Below are 17,581 nucleotides of genomic sequence, written 5' to 3'. Positions count from 1 at the left end.
AAAGGGCACCAAGAAAACAAGGAGGAAATGGCCTTGACAAGCTAATGACAAACATTCTTTTCTCTAGAACTGTTTTACATTGTTTAAGAATTGGGTTCAGAAGCTAAAGCTGCCTCCAGGCGTGACCAGCATTTATTCATCAGATCACCACAGGCCTCAATGACCTTGGCAGTCTTTCAAGGATCATATTTTTACATGGATGAACTGTTCCTGAACAGTTTCTCCAAACAGGATTTCTATCAACGTCAGGCACACTTGTCTTCTCATTCTACTTCCCTTTCCTTGATTAAACATATTTATAGTGGACATTTAAGAGAGAAAAACAAGTCTTCACTAACATGCAGTTTAATAAATCGAAATAAATCAATCATAGAACTAAAATAGTGTTTGCAGTTATCACACTCTTCACTACTTGCATGCTTTGCCTCTCTGTCTAGCCTGGTGATTTACTATGTGAGTTCATCGGGATAGGGTTTATCTGGTATTCTGTGTTTGTGTGCTGCCTAGCAGAATAGTACCTCATTCCTAAGTGGCTCTTGAACATTAATGCAAGAAACATGATTCATACATGGATTATCTCCATCACTTTTACAAAGAGCAACAGAAGGCAGTATCTTTTGAAGGAATCACTGTCAACACTTGAGTGTCAGCATGGATTGATGGTGTACACTTACTGGAAACTCCCAGTTCCAGGAGTTTCCCCTGAATTCCCATGAATATTGAGGGTAACATGCTCAATGTAATTGCAGTGTACAACAGACTATATTCTTTGCTTGCAATTAGTGTCATAAAAATACAGACTAAATTTTGTTACTTCACTTAAAGATGTCAAATTCTGTCTCATTCTTCATAGCCTTCTCCTGTCTTCAAGACAGACCAACTCAGAACAGTAAATCTAAACTATTGCTCTTTAAGCATCACAAAGAAGAAATAAGTACGGCGTATATTCTTTCTCTCCATAAATAATACATAATAGAAATCTAATAAAGTTGGGAAGAAGTCTATTCTCACACCCATGGAGGAGCCGCTATTCAAACACACATATTGAGTTTTTAAGCAGAATTCAAGATTTAGCTCTTAATTACTGGTTCCCGTCTTGCCTCCCACCCACACCAACAGCAGATTAATTGATACCATCCTGCATACACACCTATCTTGCTACAGTGAAGCTTAATGGAGAGGAAATAGGTACGAAAATCTCCTGAGAAGCAGCTGCTATTGGCTGCTGTTAGACAAGGATAGATGGACATCAATTCTGATTCACTGCAGCAGTTTTTCTGTTCTTAAATTCCTAACAAATGCATAAATCACAAGAGGCTGAACACAGATATTTTCTATATCCAAATGTTATGTTGTGTTTTCTTTTCTTTTAATAGAAAATAAACCTGGACAAGAACATCACCAGAAACTTTGATTCTAAACAGCTGCCCTAATCTTTGCTAATTTTCAATAATATATTAAGTCATGTTTTCAGTCACAGAAATACAGTAACAAATGGACAAATTTGCTGCTTTTAAAGCGCTAAAAGAGTTAAATTTCCTGATTCAATAACAATTCATCTAGTGCCCTGTGAAAATTTTTAAGCCTGGCTACCTGAATGTAAGATGGCACAGGTATCACGCAGCACCGCAATCACGCTGGATGCATACTTGAATTACTGACTGGGACAGATCTATCAAACTTTATTGAGTCGGTAAAAACAAATGGCTATAAAGATCAACTTTGGTTTATGAATCTGGCCCACATAAAGAAAGAGAAAAATGTTTATTCAAATCAGTTTCCAGCACAATAGCTGAAAGCAAGCAGCAGTCAATGAAGCAAATTGGTGCATGATCTAGTATTATTCAAAAGATTTTAAATTTATTGTAGTATGCACTGTTATCTATGTCATTCAAAAATTCCTCCATTTAGCCATTGAAACAATATGGTAAGATATTAATGCCAAATCCTAACAAAAGCTTTTTGGCTCAGCCAAAGGGGGAAAATAATAATAATAAAAAAAATTCTAATTTTCTGTACAGCACTGTCACTAGATATATTGCACGGATACTGAATTGTAAACTAACTAGAATAAAAGAATCACCCTTTTAATGAGGATAATATATCATGACAATGTCAATTTGATTAATGTAATGGGGCCACATTTCAGAAGAAGGAAATTACAGGTCGTTAGGGTGAGTTAAAATTATGTTATGGATTTGAATGATTTTCTTCATTTTGCTAAGAATTTATCAAATATTTTTCTTGGAATATCTTATGTTTTTCTTTAAAATCTCTTACCATTATTCTTGTCTCCAACCAATTTTAACTCAGAAATTAACAAGCATGAGAGGTAAAGCTTTGTTTGATTATACAACATCTGGATTGATTAGAAAAGAAAAAAACTTGTGAATCTATGAAAAAATAACTTCTTTTTATTAATATAATTATACACACAAGTCCCTCTTTTTAAACATGTATTTTTTACTAACCACGCAGTTGGGTAAGTTCTGTGCCTTGAAGATACAAACAAAAGATGACAAGCAAGACAAGGCACAAGAGTTTAGAGGATGAAAATGAAGATTTTGGAGGCAGAAGAGGCAGCTTGGGAAAAGCATAATAAAAAAGAAAAAGATGAAAAGCAAAATGGAAGGATGTGATAACATGATGAGAGGCGTTTTGGGCAGAATATGTATGTAGGGGAAAGTGAGAGCACTTGAGGCTTAAAGGTAGAGACGGAGAGCTTGAATGTGATGTGGCAAAAGATACGGAGGAGATCTAAAGAACGCACAAAGCTTACAGAAACAAAGAAATTACTAGGCTGCCAAAAATTAGTAATTTCATGTTTCTACTCAAAGAGTTTAGAAAAATTAACTGGATGCAAAGGAATGAGATTTTCCCTACTACTGAGGTTGACAGAGAGCATTAATATAAACACAGGGGAAGCATGGATCCACCAGGGGCACAGCAGATGCCCCAGAAGACAATGATGGATGGAGAAAGCAGGCATCAGTTCTTATACACCTATGGCAAATGTTCTCTTTGGGGAGGGGGAGAGAGAGAGAGAGGAGATTTTGTCATTAGCAAACAGAGGAGCGCATAAAGCAGAACTTGGAAATCCATGGCCAGCTCCAGTCATCTCAAGTCAACGTGTGAAAGAAATGTGTTGGTTAACATCATTTCAGGTCATGTTGGTATACAAACTACTTGCGTGCTATCCCACGCTTGGAAGGCTGCTGCAGAGAGTGGTTGCTTTGCATGCTGCACGCCCTTTCTGTCCCCACTCCGGGCATCTCCCAAATGCACTCCAGTTTCACCATGAGGTCATGAGGTTTTGAGATCTTCCCTGGCATTGTTTTGCCCCGCTATCTACAGTTGTTTTAAAGTAAAATTGAATAATCTCTTTACTCTCCTGTTACTAAAGACTGATGAAATCCAGAAAGTTGAAAATGAGATTTGATTGTGTTTTAGCAAAATCTGGTTTCTATTTGACTCGAATCAGGCAAGACATAGTTCAAATCAACAGATCTAAACATAGTTTTTTAAATTTGACATTTGAGTTATTCTTTTTTTTAATCATTACATGTTTCTGTCTACTACCAGAAGAACACCACAAAAATATTAATGGATTTATCATTTACCCTCCTAATATTTCAGAGAGATAATATTGTAACCCCAATTTATAGCTATGGAGTCTAGGCACAGAAAAAATATTTATGATGTGGTCAGACCACATGTGAAATTTGTAGTATTAACAAACGATTTTAGAGATATCTTGAGCAGCAATCTCAGGTCCTCCAGTAATTTCTTAATCATAACACCATCTTTCCATACTACATTTTGATACACCCTAAGGTTTTAGTTAGCGCTGAAAATAAATGGACCTAGGCACAGTGCCAAACAGTGTTAAAGAATGATTCTTTTATGGGTCCCAAAATCCAAATTCTAATTAAGCTTTTAAGGTAACTTTATGCATTGTTAAGGAATCTTTTTCATGCATTTTAGAGAAGAAATCCCAACCAGTCTTGAATGATGTCCCAAGTCAATTCGAAATTTATATTTTCATCCAGTCAGTGATTCATCAGTCAAAGCAACATCCCCAGTCTGACAGACTTTCCAGTAACATTTACAGAGGAAGCCAACATTAATTTTGTTCAAATGTGAACAGTTGAAATGAGTTCTTACACCAGATAAGTCTTTTCTTCTTAAGATGGCCATGGCAGATTTTCAGGAAGCAAACTTGAAAACATTGACCACTCCACTTGTCAGTAGTAAAGCAATGATCCATAAACCATAAACTAATACACAATATTATATTGCAGAACAAAGTCTACTTTAAGACTCATTTGTTTTAAGAGTTATAATTCTAAATGGGATAAGGATCAATGGCCAATGTATAGTTTACAAAATACATGCTGCCTTTAACCCGTCATGCATTTAGAATATTTCCAAGCAGTACGGACCACTAGGCATTTAGCCACACATAGATTTATGATATTCTCATGCATACTATTTTTAATTAGGTAATATTTTAATATGTTCTCTCTGAAAGCAGAAAGGCATATGTCAATAACAAGTATGTCACTATGAATGATTAATTCTTCTGGTATAGGATCTTAATTGACTAAGCAGGTAACACAAATTTGTCTAAATTGAATCCTAAGCATACTACGACTGTTAGTAGAGGACTAGGTCACTGTCTACCTAAATTTGATAAACAAAGTGATGTATTTCATTATTAAAATTTGTTTCCATGAAGTATAGATTAAAAAAGATTAAAGGACACTGAAGAACACAGAGATCGATGAGTTTCAGCTTTGTGCTGCATTGCACAGAAGTCATCTCTGTGGCACGTAATCCCAGGCTGCTTCTGAAGAAACAGAGGAAAGCTGTGTGAATAGAACAGGCTTCCAAGGAGATGACTTCCTCTCATAGTGCATTGTAGTGAGGGAACTCAAAGGAAGAAAGAGTGAGGACAAGTATATCTATAGGCAAAGGTTTACGAAGCCAAAATGCAGCATCTCTAGATGGCAATGTGCTGACTAAAGGCCTGACAGCAGGCCTGACAGTTTGCTCTTCAGCCCTCTACGTATCAGCTCCAGCACCCAGCTGTCTAGAGACATAGTGAATTGAATACCTTCTAAGAAGACCAGTACCGGGATGTGTAGCAACACTTACAAATACCAGAAAGAAAGAGTACTGAAATCTTGAGCCTTGTGATGTTTTCTACAAATGCAAGGACGTCTGCTAGAGGAGTACTGATGAAATAGCCTCTCAAAAGCATAAAGATACTCAAATTCATTAGCACCTAGGAAAACTATTTCAGTATATTTGCATCCTGCAGCAATTCATAAGAAGTTAATCATATTCTTATTTGTCAGTAATCTTCTGTGGAAATATTACTAAAAACTCCTGTAGCATGTTATTCAATATTCCAGCTTGGCATAGTGTGCTACTTACCAGCACAGTCTTTCAAACAAACCTACTCTGAAAACTAAGGTAAAGCACTTTGTAGCCGAGACATGACATAAGACATTTCCGTGATTAAAACTCATGGTTACACAGCTGCCATCTATTTTTAAGACTTTTCGGCTTTTCATTCCTTAACTTGGAATGAAAAGAGAAAAAGAAACTTTGCTGGTCAAAATACGCACATTTTTACCAAAAGGACATTTAACAGGTTGTGTTCTTATTGTGCATAAATGCATGAACAAACAGAGACACACATATACACACACTATGTGTACACGGTAATGTGAAACTCAACCTGCTGCTGTATGGTAACATTTTGTAACTAGGATTAATTGCAGTGAGACTTTACATTGTTCAGCTGCAACAGTAAGCTGATAATGCCCTTCTTCCATTACCTCATGAGAATATAAGTATCAAAACACGGCAGTCTCTGCTGTAATGTGGAGCAGTACACAGAGAGGTTGAGAGACAATGGAAGGGAGAGCGTGAAAAATGGCAGAGGGCATTTAGTACTGAATAAAGAAAGAAGCCACAGCTAATTTCCCAAGGGGTGGGTATATTTTACTGTCACATCTGGAATCCACATTTAAATATCATTAAGGGATTTGGTTTTCAAAGTAAGGTTATAAATTGAAGTGTTCTGAAATCACTGTGCAATGCTGTTTACATGGCAGAGCGGCTGCAGGTTTTACAGCTGTGTGTTGGATATTGATAGCCACAAGAATCAGTAACCCCAATGGGATGAACACATGGATGTCCTCCATGCCAAAAAGGGATGCTCACAAAAGCAAAGCCACCAGCCAAAGAGTCTGAAAGTCTCAGGCACAGCTCTAGAGCTATTAGTACAACAATAGCCTCTCCTGGGCCAAAAAAAAAAAAAAAAAAGGTCAAAGTATTTCTTTTAAAGATTCTCATCATGATAACCACGCTCCAGCCAAGCGGGTTGCTGAAAGAGCAGCAAAGGAAAACAGTAGGAAATTTACTGATGTGGTTTTTGAAAAATACTTCACATAGACAAGAAAGTCTTTGTTTGAGGTCTAACAAAATGCAGCGCTCAGTTTACTCAAGAAAAAGCGTAACTCCAAAGTCACCGAAGACATCCCAGATTAGTGAGAACTCTGAATTAGTAAAGGGGCTCAAGATTCATCCCATATTCATCCGTGCATACATGTACCTCATGTTGAATTTAGAAGCCCCTAAAACCAACAAAAAAAGTGAACCTCAGTAGTTTCTGGAAAGGTCAAAAGCACTTTGATTATGAACAGCATCAGTGAAGTGTTTTGGACTGCTAGTGTAAACATCTTTAGCATTATGGTAAAGATGAAAAGATAGAGAGCGGCAGACAAGGTACAAAGACACTGCATTTCGCCGGCAAATGCATATGTGAATTCTGCATGTGCTAGTTTGCTTTGAGCTATGTTAGGTCATGCTATGTGACACGCATTTGACTTGATATAAGATTTAGAAGGACACACCTATCAAAATATGTTTATAAACTGCCTGCAGGATTAGTCAACTGCATTTTGCCTACATCTGAAGTAGATGTGGGATGTTTATTTGTAGACCCAAAGGCTAACTTCAGTCAAGGAATGCTGCTGGATTCACTTTTTTTGCAGGAAAAAAACAACTGGTGTTCATTCTGTTGCCACCATATTAATCACTATCTGTTTGGATATGGAACTTGGGAATTAAAGCTATTTCCTTCAGCCTGTTAGAATAATACCGTGCAACATCTTTGCTTAATTATTGTTTTTAAATTACAACACTGCAGAGAAAACATAAGACAAATTAAAAACCAAAATGAATTGGTCTGTTTACATCTGTACACAGAAAACTGGAATGAATGACACTGATTGCCGTTATAAAACAACATTTATGCTTCAGTAAATGAGGTGTTACACTCTACTGGAAGAATATAACCACGGTATCTCAGAGAGCACCGATTCAAACAGTAGCATACATAGTTTGTATTTATAGAAACTCATACTATCGTTTCTATCTATCACTATGTGGATCTATACAAGTCAACTTTTACCTGACACATAGGTGTTTCCAAGGAGAATGCCTGTGGGCTTTCATCTGCTTATAGACTTCTTCCTTCTTTTACAAAAGCATCCTCAGAAAGAGGATAGTCAGATAAATGTGCACACACTGGAAGGAACTATTCCCCCAGTGCTATATAAGGGATGTTTAACAGGTGCTCCCATCTTGCTTTGGTGTGTTATTCTAACCTGGAATTTCTCCCCTGAACCCAAGGACCTACAAACCCATACCCATGTGATGGGTATGGGTAATCTGTCCATTTTTTTTAATTTAGTTGATGCATTAGGTTGGATTTCTGATTCTGTGTTTATCTGCAGACAAAAGACTACATTCTTAAAACATGGCTGAGCTGTTCAAGCGAACAGAGATCGAAATGCTAATTGAGTCTTCTCCCTGAAAGATTTTACTTAGATCTGTGAGAATACAAAAGGCCAGTTAATGGAAATATATGCACAAATTTTTGTTTATTCGGTTCAAACCATATAGACAGGTTAATTAAGAATGCACAAAGGATCTGTGTTTTGTGTATCAAGCCTACGGCTTCTTGGTGTTGGGTTTAAGCAGGTGCATAAAAGACCAATGAAAGGAAAATAGATATGTATCCCCACCAAAAAAAGGTATTTTAAAATAAGAAAATCAATATCCCAGGCAATAGCAACTATGGAAATTATCATTTGCGCATACATATGAGAGGGTAGTTGGAATAAGAGCTTATAAAATTCTTTTATTCCTTTTGTAGTCTAGGCCATTCTGAGACTTCAAACTTCAGCATGCTAAAATGAACTGATGAGGAGCTGTATCATGAGAAGCCCCAGGCAAAGAAGCACATGAGAAGTAGTGCATCCCCTCCACGGACACAGAGGCCACCTTGAAAGGGAGAGGCAGACTACAGACGGATTCTCTCCCTCTCTAACCCAGAGAACAAGCAATGCAATTCCAAAGACAGGTGAATTTGGGTAATTCCCCTTGGGGAATTTATCTGAAATGATTTAGGCATACTCAAGTCTGGTGTGAGTGCCATACGAGGACTATACTGGCCAGATATACTACTGTCCCAACACGGCATCCAACTCCAACAGAAGCTAGTCATCTCATGTCTTGAACACATCTTTTCCAATGCAATAAAAGATTCTTGTTATTAGAAATTCATAGCTACAACCAATTTTCTTTGCTTATGTCCTGAGCCACCATATGCAGCCTCCCAAGAATGCGACCTTATGGGCTGAAGCAGTAACCGAGTGTGTAGATACTTCGTTTGATGGAGGCCCTGGAGTTGAAGCCAATTTTCATACAAGTCAAGAAGAAGAATTCCACAGATTTTATCGGTAAAAGCACTGATGTGTCATCAACTTGTATTTTCTGTTTTCTTGCTGTTCTATAAAAGGTTGAAAAATACTTCCATTATTTAATCTAAGTTGGGAAATATTTCTAGCTGGTGCACTTGAGGGAAACAGCTCTGTCCTCCAGAGAAGCATAGAACGATCAACTTTAGCCACCAGAGGACTGCAGTTTCGATCAGAACAATTTGATGCAAGGGCCCCTGCACAGACAAATGCCGACCGATTTGCAGCTCAACTATGAAACACCAAGGGTTTACCTCCAGTGGTACACACCCTCAGCAAGGGCCACAAAGGTTCTTGCTGGAAACGTAAGATCATAAATAATGAATTCTGTTGGAGTAGCAGTGTCTTTCTACATCCCATGTTCCAGAATTCTGCATTCCTGACAGAATAATTTTCAGTAATAAACCAGGGGTAGGAGGGAACATGTGTGTGTTAAATTCATGTATGACATACGTTAATTTAGAATAATAAAGTTTTTGAAGTTTTTTGGAATGCAGTAACAGAGAAAGTAGTAAATGGCACATGTAAATGTTTGCTGACCGAATACAGAAACAGACGACAATGAAGAGAACAAATAATTTGAGTTGTTTAAAAAAGTATTCATATGATATGGGAAGCACTGCTTAAAAGACAAAGGATCTAAAAAGATTAAAAGCTGATTTTTTTTTTTACAGATATTCAGAATGTTCAATATGTAAATATGATTTCCAAAACAAAAATTTAAAAAGTTTTTTCAAACATACTGATTTTACCTCCCCTTTCTTACAGGTACAGAATTTTACTGTACATTGCATACTTTTTAGCATTTCTCCAGACACAGTTAAATTATTAAAAAAAAAAAAGATATCTGATATTCCAGCAAGTAAGACAAATGTGTAACTACAGGCTGAGCTGAAAGCTTTCTTTGGCAAGAGAGGAATTGCAACCACTAATTCTTTCAGGATGTATGCTTTTACTAAAATAAAAAGCACATTAAGAGCAAAATGGTATACCGAGTTACCTCATGTTATGCTTCTCAATAAAAGCAATGACATTTCTGGAGATATTCAACAAACCTAGCTCATTCTGAGTTGCTGGCAGCTGGGGAGATGTGGCAACTCCTTCAACCACTCTGACCTGAGTACCTAGATAGGAACCGAAATGCCTACTTTCACGTATGCAAGCTTGACAAACTTGGCCGCTATTTCCCAGCCCTTCTGGTTACAAAGATAACCCTCAAAAGTGAACTTCACATAAAACAAATGCAGATTTGTCCTGTTGAAGCTGCTGGGGTGGAGGTGTTTGACACAAATCAAAACCCCAAACTAAAAAATAACCGACACAACGACACAGCCTCCACCCCACAGCTCCTGTTTACAGCTTTTCTAACACGGCAAAAAAATAAAATTGACAACACTCCTGTCATAACGCGGATGCCATTAAGAACTATGCAGGGTTTCTGCAAAGCTTTCAAAAGTCATGTCATTTCCATGCTGCTGTGAACTGGGAAATGTGGGAACTGGCGCATGGGTTAGCATTGAGTTCACTTTTTTAAGGAAGCAAAATTGGAGCCAGAGGAGTGCTGCAGTGGCTGAGACCACTCCTTTCCAAATCCAGGGGAAAAAAAAAAAAAAAAAGAAAAAAAAAAGGGGTAATGACTCTTCAATAGAAGAGGAGATATGACCTGAACATATACCAGAAGGACTGGATAAAAGGTAGAAATGGGAAGGGAGAGAAACAGCACAAGGACTATTTGCCTTCCATTCCAGGTGTAGCTACACAACTTTGAGAATTTGCACAGACAGAAGAAAGCAGAAAGACGCAAAAGAGAAGCAGTAAGAGTGCAATTTATCACATATTGACCAGCTACAAAGTTCTGTGAAACCTAGGCTTTAGAATGAGTTCTGAAATGAAAGCTGGTGAAAGTTGCAAGTGGAAAGAAGGAAAATTATGTGCCTGTGGGGAGTTGCCAGAAAGTCAGACTTTGGCCTTTGATTTTCCTTCTCAACTGTGAATGCAGCTGTCTGCTGGTAGCCATCTAGAACCAGCTTCAGAGAAATGTTTCAAACATATCTGTGCTGGCTCTTAGCTGAAAGCTTAGCACTTAATCCAAAACTGTGAAGCTCCAGGCCCCTGCTCAGCTGCTACACGAGAGACACACGTCTGTAAGCACTTTATTCTAAACCCTGAAGTGTCCACATTGGAGGTTAGACCTTGGACCTTTGCTCATGCCCCTACTGCCACTCTCTTGTTACTCAAGTGTATTCTGAATTCAACCCCTGCACTTGTCCATAACCTCACTGTAAATGGGCAGAGCAGCTTTCTGTTTAGCTGATAACCAGGTCCCTCAAGATCCTCACTGGAAATGTTCCTCCCTCTCTCTCAGACCTAAGGAGCTTAAAGCCTACCAGAATTTATTTGAACTTGCTTAATAAACTGGATGCTGCAAAAATTGCAGCCATTTTAACATATGGCCAGGACAGAAAATGAGATAGTGACAATAATCCAATTCAATTATTTTTGTTAAATGCATAAGCAATCCTCGGAGCAGAACTGGAGCTCCGTACTCCACCTCCCAACAGAAGGCTAACCACAAGGTTACAGGCTCATTATCACTCTTACTTCCTCTCCTCTCCCCTTTGTCACAGGGTCTAAGTCTTTTCATGGGCATAGGGCCTAATTAAATTATCAAACCTGACATAATGCAAGTGTCCAAATACATTTAAGCAGTTTCCCACTGGGGGAAAAAAAAAAGGAAGGAGGATACTTGAACCTAGCAAAACCACCCTCCCCCTCAGTTCTTGAACTGTATCCATCACAGCACTGCCTCCTGCCTCAACACTTGAGGGCACAGGAAAATCCTGATTAAAAGGACAGGGCCTGGACCAAATCCAAAAGATCAAAACCTCAAGCTTAGTTAAAAAGTACCTACTATTGTGTAGGACTTACTCTCAGTGCTGGGTAGATCTTAAACTAAAATAAAGACAGAACCGTATGCTGTTGTTCAAAACTGAAGTAAAGGCCTTATTTTTAAGTACAAATTGTATCTGACTTTAATAGTACGAATTCTGTCAAGTGGTCCATAGAATAAATTTGCACACAGTTCAACATAACATGTGCACATTAAATAGGATTTGGCATTAAAAGACCCAACATTGAATGGAAATCGAAAATAAATGCCCACATTCTCCCCAGAAGACTATTCACCCCAAGGCCTTAGGCATTAATTTAAGTGAATGAGGAAGCCACTAGGGCAGCTGTCGGTAGCTTATTTGATTTGTGAATAAACAATGGCTTCATTTTAAATGCTATTTACTCCTACTCCATACTAATGTAAAAATCGAAAACACAAAAAAGAACTGACTATTTAAAAACACACATTTCTAAAAAAAGCTTTTATATTGCAAAGTTCTTCATTTCAACATGGTAGGAAAATAAAATAGTAAGAACTTCTGTTGCATTATTAAATTTTAACTGCTAGTAATGTTAAGAAGCCCCGAGGTTGTATCTTATAGCTAATTGATATTGTGCATTTGGCTGTATATTAATGAGAATTTAGGGTATCATAGGTCATTCCAATAAAATCTTTGGGCTTGTCAGCTTGAATTATGTATCTTTACATCTGCAGAAAACAGTGGCAATATGATAATTACAGTAGTTGATACACGTTGTTATAAGTTGTTAGTACAATCAGGTACATCGTGTCCAAAGTGCAGATGCCAATCCAGTCTGGCACTAATAATCTATCAAAGGGATTATTAATTACAAACAGTTTCCATGCAAAGAGAAGCATTTAGCTGCACAGTGAATTTTCAGATGGGAGCACAGTCATTTCTTCTTGATCAAGATTTAATTACAACACAAAGCTACCATCTCCCTGACACTACAAGATGAAAATGAGGACCTTTGCCCTATGCATCCATACGCAAAGTATTGAACTTTGTGTGTACACGTGCCTCTTGGTTTCCAGGTAACTGCATATATAACCTCATGCAAGCACTGAAGTTCCATATGAAACGGCTTCAAATTATTAGGATTCATGTTTATATGTAGGTTTTACCCTATAAAGAATTCAGAATTCTGTCTAGAAAGATGCAATTCTATCGCTTTCCTCTACCAGAACATACATGCTGAATACTTTTTGGTTTCCATGTAATTTGCAATCTGAAAGACAATTGAACCCAGCTGCCCCAACCTACATTCAATTTCTATTTCACATACAGACATCTTTGCCCTATGATCGGATTCTTGTTTGACATGTAATAGAGGTATGGGATTGTAAGAGAAGATGAGGAATTTACATAAAAGGAAGGGAACTGTTTCAAATAATAAGCATTTTTTTTCAGTTCATGAATGCAAAATCTGCTACAAAGCAAACTGAGTGCGCAAGTTAAAAATGCCTTTGTGCAACTGGCACTTACAACAGTGGATTACTGAGGATGAAACTGTCCTTGAAAGCACTGCAGTGACAGTCTATGGATAAATTGTTCTTGAACAATTCCTCCAATACACATTAAGCACAAAAAGGCTTGTTTTCAACACACACTACAGAAGTTCGGTCTTCTTAGTTTCCCTGGTAAACATGAGTATTCAGGATAGGGGAAAAAAAAGAAAAGAAAAAAGAAAAGAAAAGAAAACAAAGAAGTCCCACTGAGCAGTTCCCATTCTGATCTCTGGTGCTAAGATGTAAAACTGGAAAAACTGCACTGAGATCCAAAAGGTGCTCTGAATTTACACTCTGTTTGCAAGATGAGAATCCAGCCTTACATACTCAAATGCAGGGCCTCGAAAAGCCCAAGCTCACAAATACATCAGATATGAACATTTTAACTTAATTCGCATAAATTCACCCAGTCTATCCTGCACAAAAGGACAGTGTTTAGGGAACGAAGAAAGCATGAAGAAAAACAGACTGCAGACACTCCTGTCCACGTGCAACAAACCAGTTCAACAGCTCAGGATGTTTCCGTGCCCAAGTCAAGTGTGCAGCACGTGTGAAGGGAGGGAACCCAACGCCTCCCACTGTTTGCTGTGCATGGGTATACGAGGTTTCATGGACACACCAGCTCCAGCTGGGCTGCCAGATGTCTGAGATCTACGGACATATGGCAGCCTACACAGTAACTTCTAGGACATACAGGAAAACCAGGCTAATCTGTTAAATTCTTGATATCTACACGGGCAAATCTCTGGGTGCAAAAGGGAATGTGTCCAGGAGAATGCAGATGAATGGTGGTCGATGTGGTTTAATGGCCCAAACGATATACAGTCTCTGACATTCAGAGAGGAGCCATCATCCCCACTAGTTTTTCTTTCTGAGTTATGAATCAGAGCTTACGAGGTTAGAAAAGGATATACTCCATATATTAAGGGCACAGTAGCCGAAAGTACGCTTTGCTTTCCCAGTGTATTGCTCAGGTGATGCAGTTCCACATTCCCTCCTCCATGGGCTCACGTTTAACACAGCAGGCACAAAGGAGGCTCAGCTGAGCCAGTCAGAGCCACTGTATTATGTACTATACAGTCAGTGTATATATGTACTATACGTTGCATCTACATGAAAGGATAAAGATAAAAAGAACATGGAATGAGTTGCTTGAAAAATTTCTCGTCTGTGAACTGAGATCCACAATCGAGCTGCGCGCGTTAAGTGACGTTTCAGCACGTTACCTCTGGCTGCGTGCATGGTCGGGGTTAACAGCTCCAAGCAGGGCAAATTACACCCATCACTGTGGGCTACACTACACTGAATTACCTCACTGTGTCACAAGTCAGAGACACACAGACAAGAGCCACAGCTCAGATTGTGTGTGGATAACTTCTGAACCACAGTTTTCTGTGCCAGGCTTCAGAGAAAGGCGAATCACAGTATGGAGTGACTAGCATGAGTCACCAGAACAATGCTTGTAAAACATCTGTATTTTCGGTTCCTATTTTGGCTCAGAAGTGTTTCAGCAAAAGAATTCTGCTGTGTTCTTGGATTCCTGAAATTAAGCACTGAGTCTGTACTTCAGTACCTAAACAGAGCTGCCCTGTTTCTCAGCACCATCAAAGTATCCACTTCCAACCAGTGCTTTTCAAGTTCAACTATTCTTTCCCACTCTTCAAAAATTATTCATCTTTTTCCTTGCATAAAGAATGCTCAGATTAATAAGACAAGGAAGAAATGCCCTTGTAAAAGAAAAAGGGAGGGACAGACATACAGACACCACACTCGCTTAGGCCTAACAACAGGCCTTTTCATTAATTATCTTCCTAATGATGGGTTCTCAAACAATACTGCAAAATTTCATTCAAAATCCAGCTACTCGCTGGGGAAAGAGTGCATTTTATCTTGCTCCCTCAAGAACTCTGAAGCCATCTTCCTCATATTTATATTCTAATCTCTCTATGCTCACTTGTAAAAGCTGATAATTAGGAAAGCCTCTTTGATGGTCAGAAGCTGCACACTATTTCTGTGTGCATGGTAACAGGATGAATCACTGACTGCACTAATCCTGTAAGAGTGTTAAAGGTCCCATGTGACGGTTACTGTGAATGCTAAACCTGCCCTATATTGTGCTATTTCCCACTAATCCTAAGAAAATTAATGTTAATTTATCATGAAAAAAGGTTAATTATACATTTACTTTTGATTTAGGCATATTAGACTAGGCTCATAAATAATACCTATTTTTTACTTTTTTTTTTCTCGTTGGGAGGCTTTGCCTTTTAGCATTCATTTGGGGACAATACTCCGAACTCATATCAGGAGGCTGGGGGAAGGGAGGTGTGCAGAGGCAGGACAATGACAAGACCCAATGGTAATTCTAATTAACCTTCTGATTCAGTTTAAAAAGTACTTTAGCTTTTGTTCCTAATGCAAAACTTGCGAAGGTACCTGCTTCATCTCTCCTGCTAGCAATTTTCAAGTATATGTTTAATGCCAATTCTGGTTCAGAAAACAGAATCAAGTTATTTAATTACTTTTTCATTGTTTATTAAAGTAATAACTTATAGAATAAATTTTTCTCTTTTATGAAAAACTTTACTGTAATTAAATCACAGCAGTTACTTGATACAGAAAAAAACAACAGCAACCCCCTGTATTTTGAATGATTTATTAATATCAGCAGACTCCAGTCCTTAAGTACAATCTTGGCATTTTACCCAGGGTCACATAATAGCTGCACTACTTACTACGCAAACCAACTTTCAGAGATTGCTCCCTGATCATCCAGTGAAAGTGGGAGCCTACTGTAACAGGCTGTTTGTAAAGTTGTTCAAACCATCTCTGTCACGGGAAGAGATAAATTAATAGTAAGATCTTTTGCTGAACTACAGGTCTTGTAAGACTTGGCCACCTGCTCTGGTCAAACCTACGCTGACATGCAATTTCTATGCTGCAGAATGTAAGCACCACACCTTCTATCAGGTACCACAATTTCCACACTAAGATGCCCAAAAGGCATGCCACAACATTTTTGCCATCACTGAACCCCAAACTACTTTATGGCTTTCAAAATAAGGGGTTTTAATAGAGAAGTGATTTTTCACAATTTGCTTAAAAGTCACTGGCACACTGTGACCGTATCCTAAAGGTTTGTTGTTTTTTTCCCCCAGACTGCCTGAAAAGGCTCATTTATGACCAAATTCACACTCAATTTTGGCAGATGCAGCCCCACTAACTACATCATCTGGTATTTTTCCCTGACTTGCCAATTGTCTTAACTGCTGTCACTAGAAGTGTTTAAAGCAATTGCTTTAATGGCTATTTACCGTACTGCACAGTATGGTAAGTATGGCCTCTCTTTACAACCACCTTGCTACTTTCTCAATCAGATCATCATTCATGTTTGGGCTGTTTTCCTTGCCCACAACTTGGGATGAAGAGGAAGTGTTATAACAAGGGGTTTAACTCATGAGGCAGCTTCCCTAAAACCTAAGTGGACAGAACGCTTTCCCTAAGCCTCTCCCTTACAGCTGAGGTGTGTTTCCCAAAATTACCTTTCTGTCCAGTGCTCTACTCTCTTCCTGCCCCACCACACAGCAGCATGTGCGTATTCCTTAAACACTGGACAGTTTGTGCAGGGCTGCACATATCTGCCAGGAGATAATACCAGAGGGTCACTCATTGCTTCCAGCCAAAAAGCAACCAGCAAAGACAATAACGCACAGCACTAACATTTCTGTTACGTAAGTTAAAATGTAATTAACCAGCAATAGAAGTGGTTAAACAGACATTACCTGTATTGTTTGCTTATGTTCCACTGTTTTCCCTGGTAAAGCTTAAGTTCTACTACATCACTGCTTAGAGTTAAATATATACTATTGTAATAGGATGTGCATCTGGCCTAATTCACTTTACTAACATAGCATTTACATTTTTTCTTACCTTTATTTCAGATGTGCCATCGTAATGTGATGAAAGCCCATTTCAAATTCAGCTGCTTTTCAGAAAAATTATAATGCGCAATTATTAACAGACAAGGTCTATCCTATTTCCTGCATCTTCCAATAGCTTTTTGAAACCATTTATCTGCTTAATATCCTATAATTTTTTGTTAGAAACATTTTTCAGTGTCTGTAATAGGAACACTGTGCTGAAAATCAATAGTCTGCCTACTTCTGTGCCTGTAATATGTTATGTATCATAATCCTGTTTTATAAGAGTATAAAATGAGCCAAAACAGATTCAATTTTAAGATTCCGAATTCAGACTAATAGGTTTTAATTTAAGAAAATATCTGTCACTGTGAATAGGCAAACAAATGGATTAGATTCTC

At 38.2% G+C, this 17,581-nt stretch overlaps 1 protein-coding gene across 1 annotated transcript in view; it reads right to left on the bottom strand.

Moving 5' to 3' along the window:
• Positions 1-17,581, bottom strand: part of GFRA1 (GDNF family receptor alpha 1) — a 142,511-nt gene that overhangs the window by 73,598 nt on the left and 51,332 nt on the right. The gene's annotated exons all lie outside the window — the stretch shown is intronic.

The sequence above is a fragment of the Cygnus atratus genome, chromosome 7 (assembly GCF_013377495.2).
Source record: "Cygnus atratus isolate AKBS03 ecotype Queensland, Australia chromosome 7, CAtr_DNAZoo_HiC_assembly, whole genome shotgun sequence".
NCBI classification, from domain to species: Eukaryota; Metazoa; Chordata; class Aves; order Anseriformes; family Anatidae; genus Cygnus; species Cygnus atratus.
This window is presented reverse-complemented; position numbering and strand designations above follow the sequence as displayed.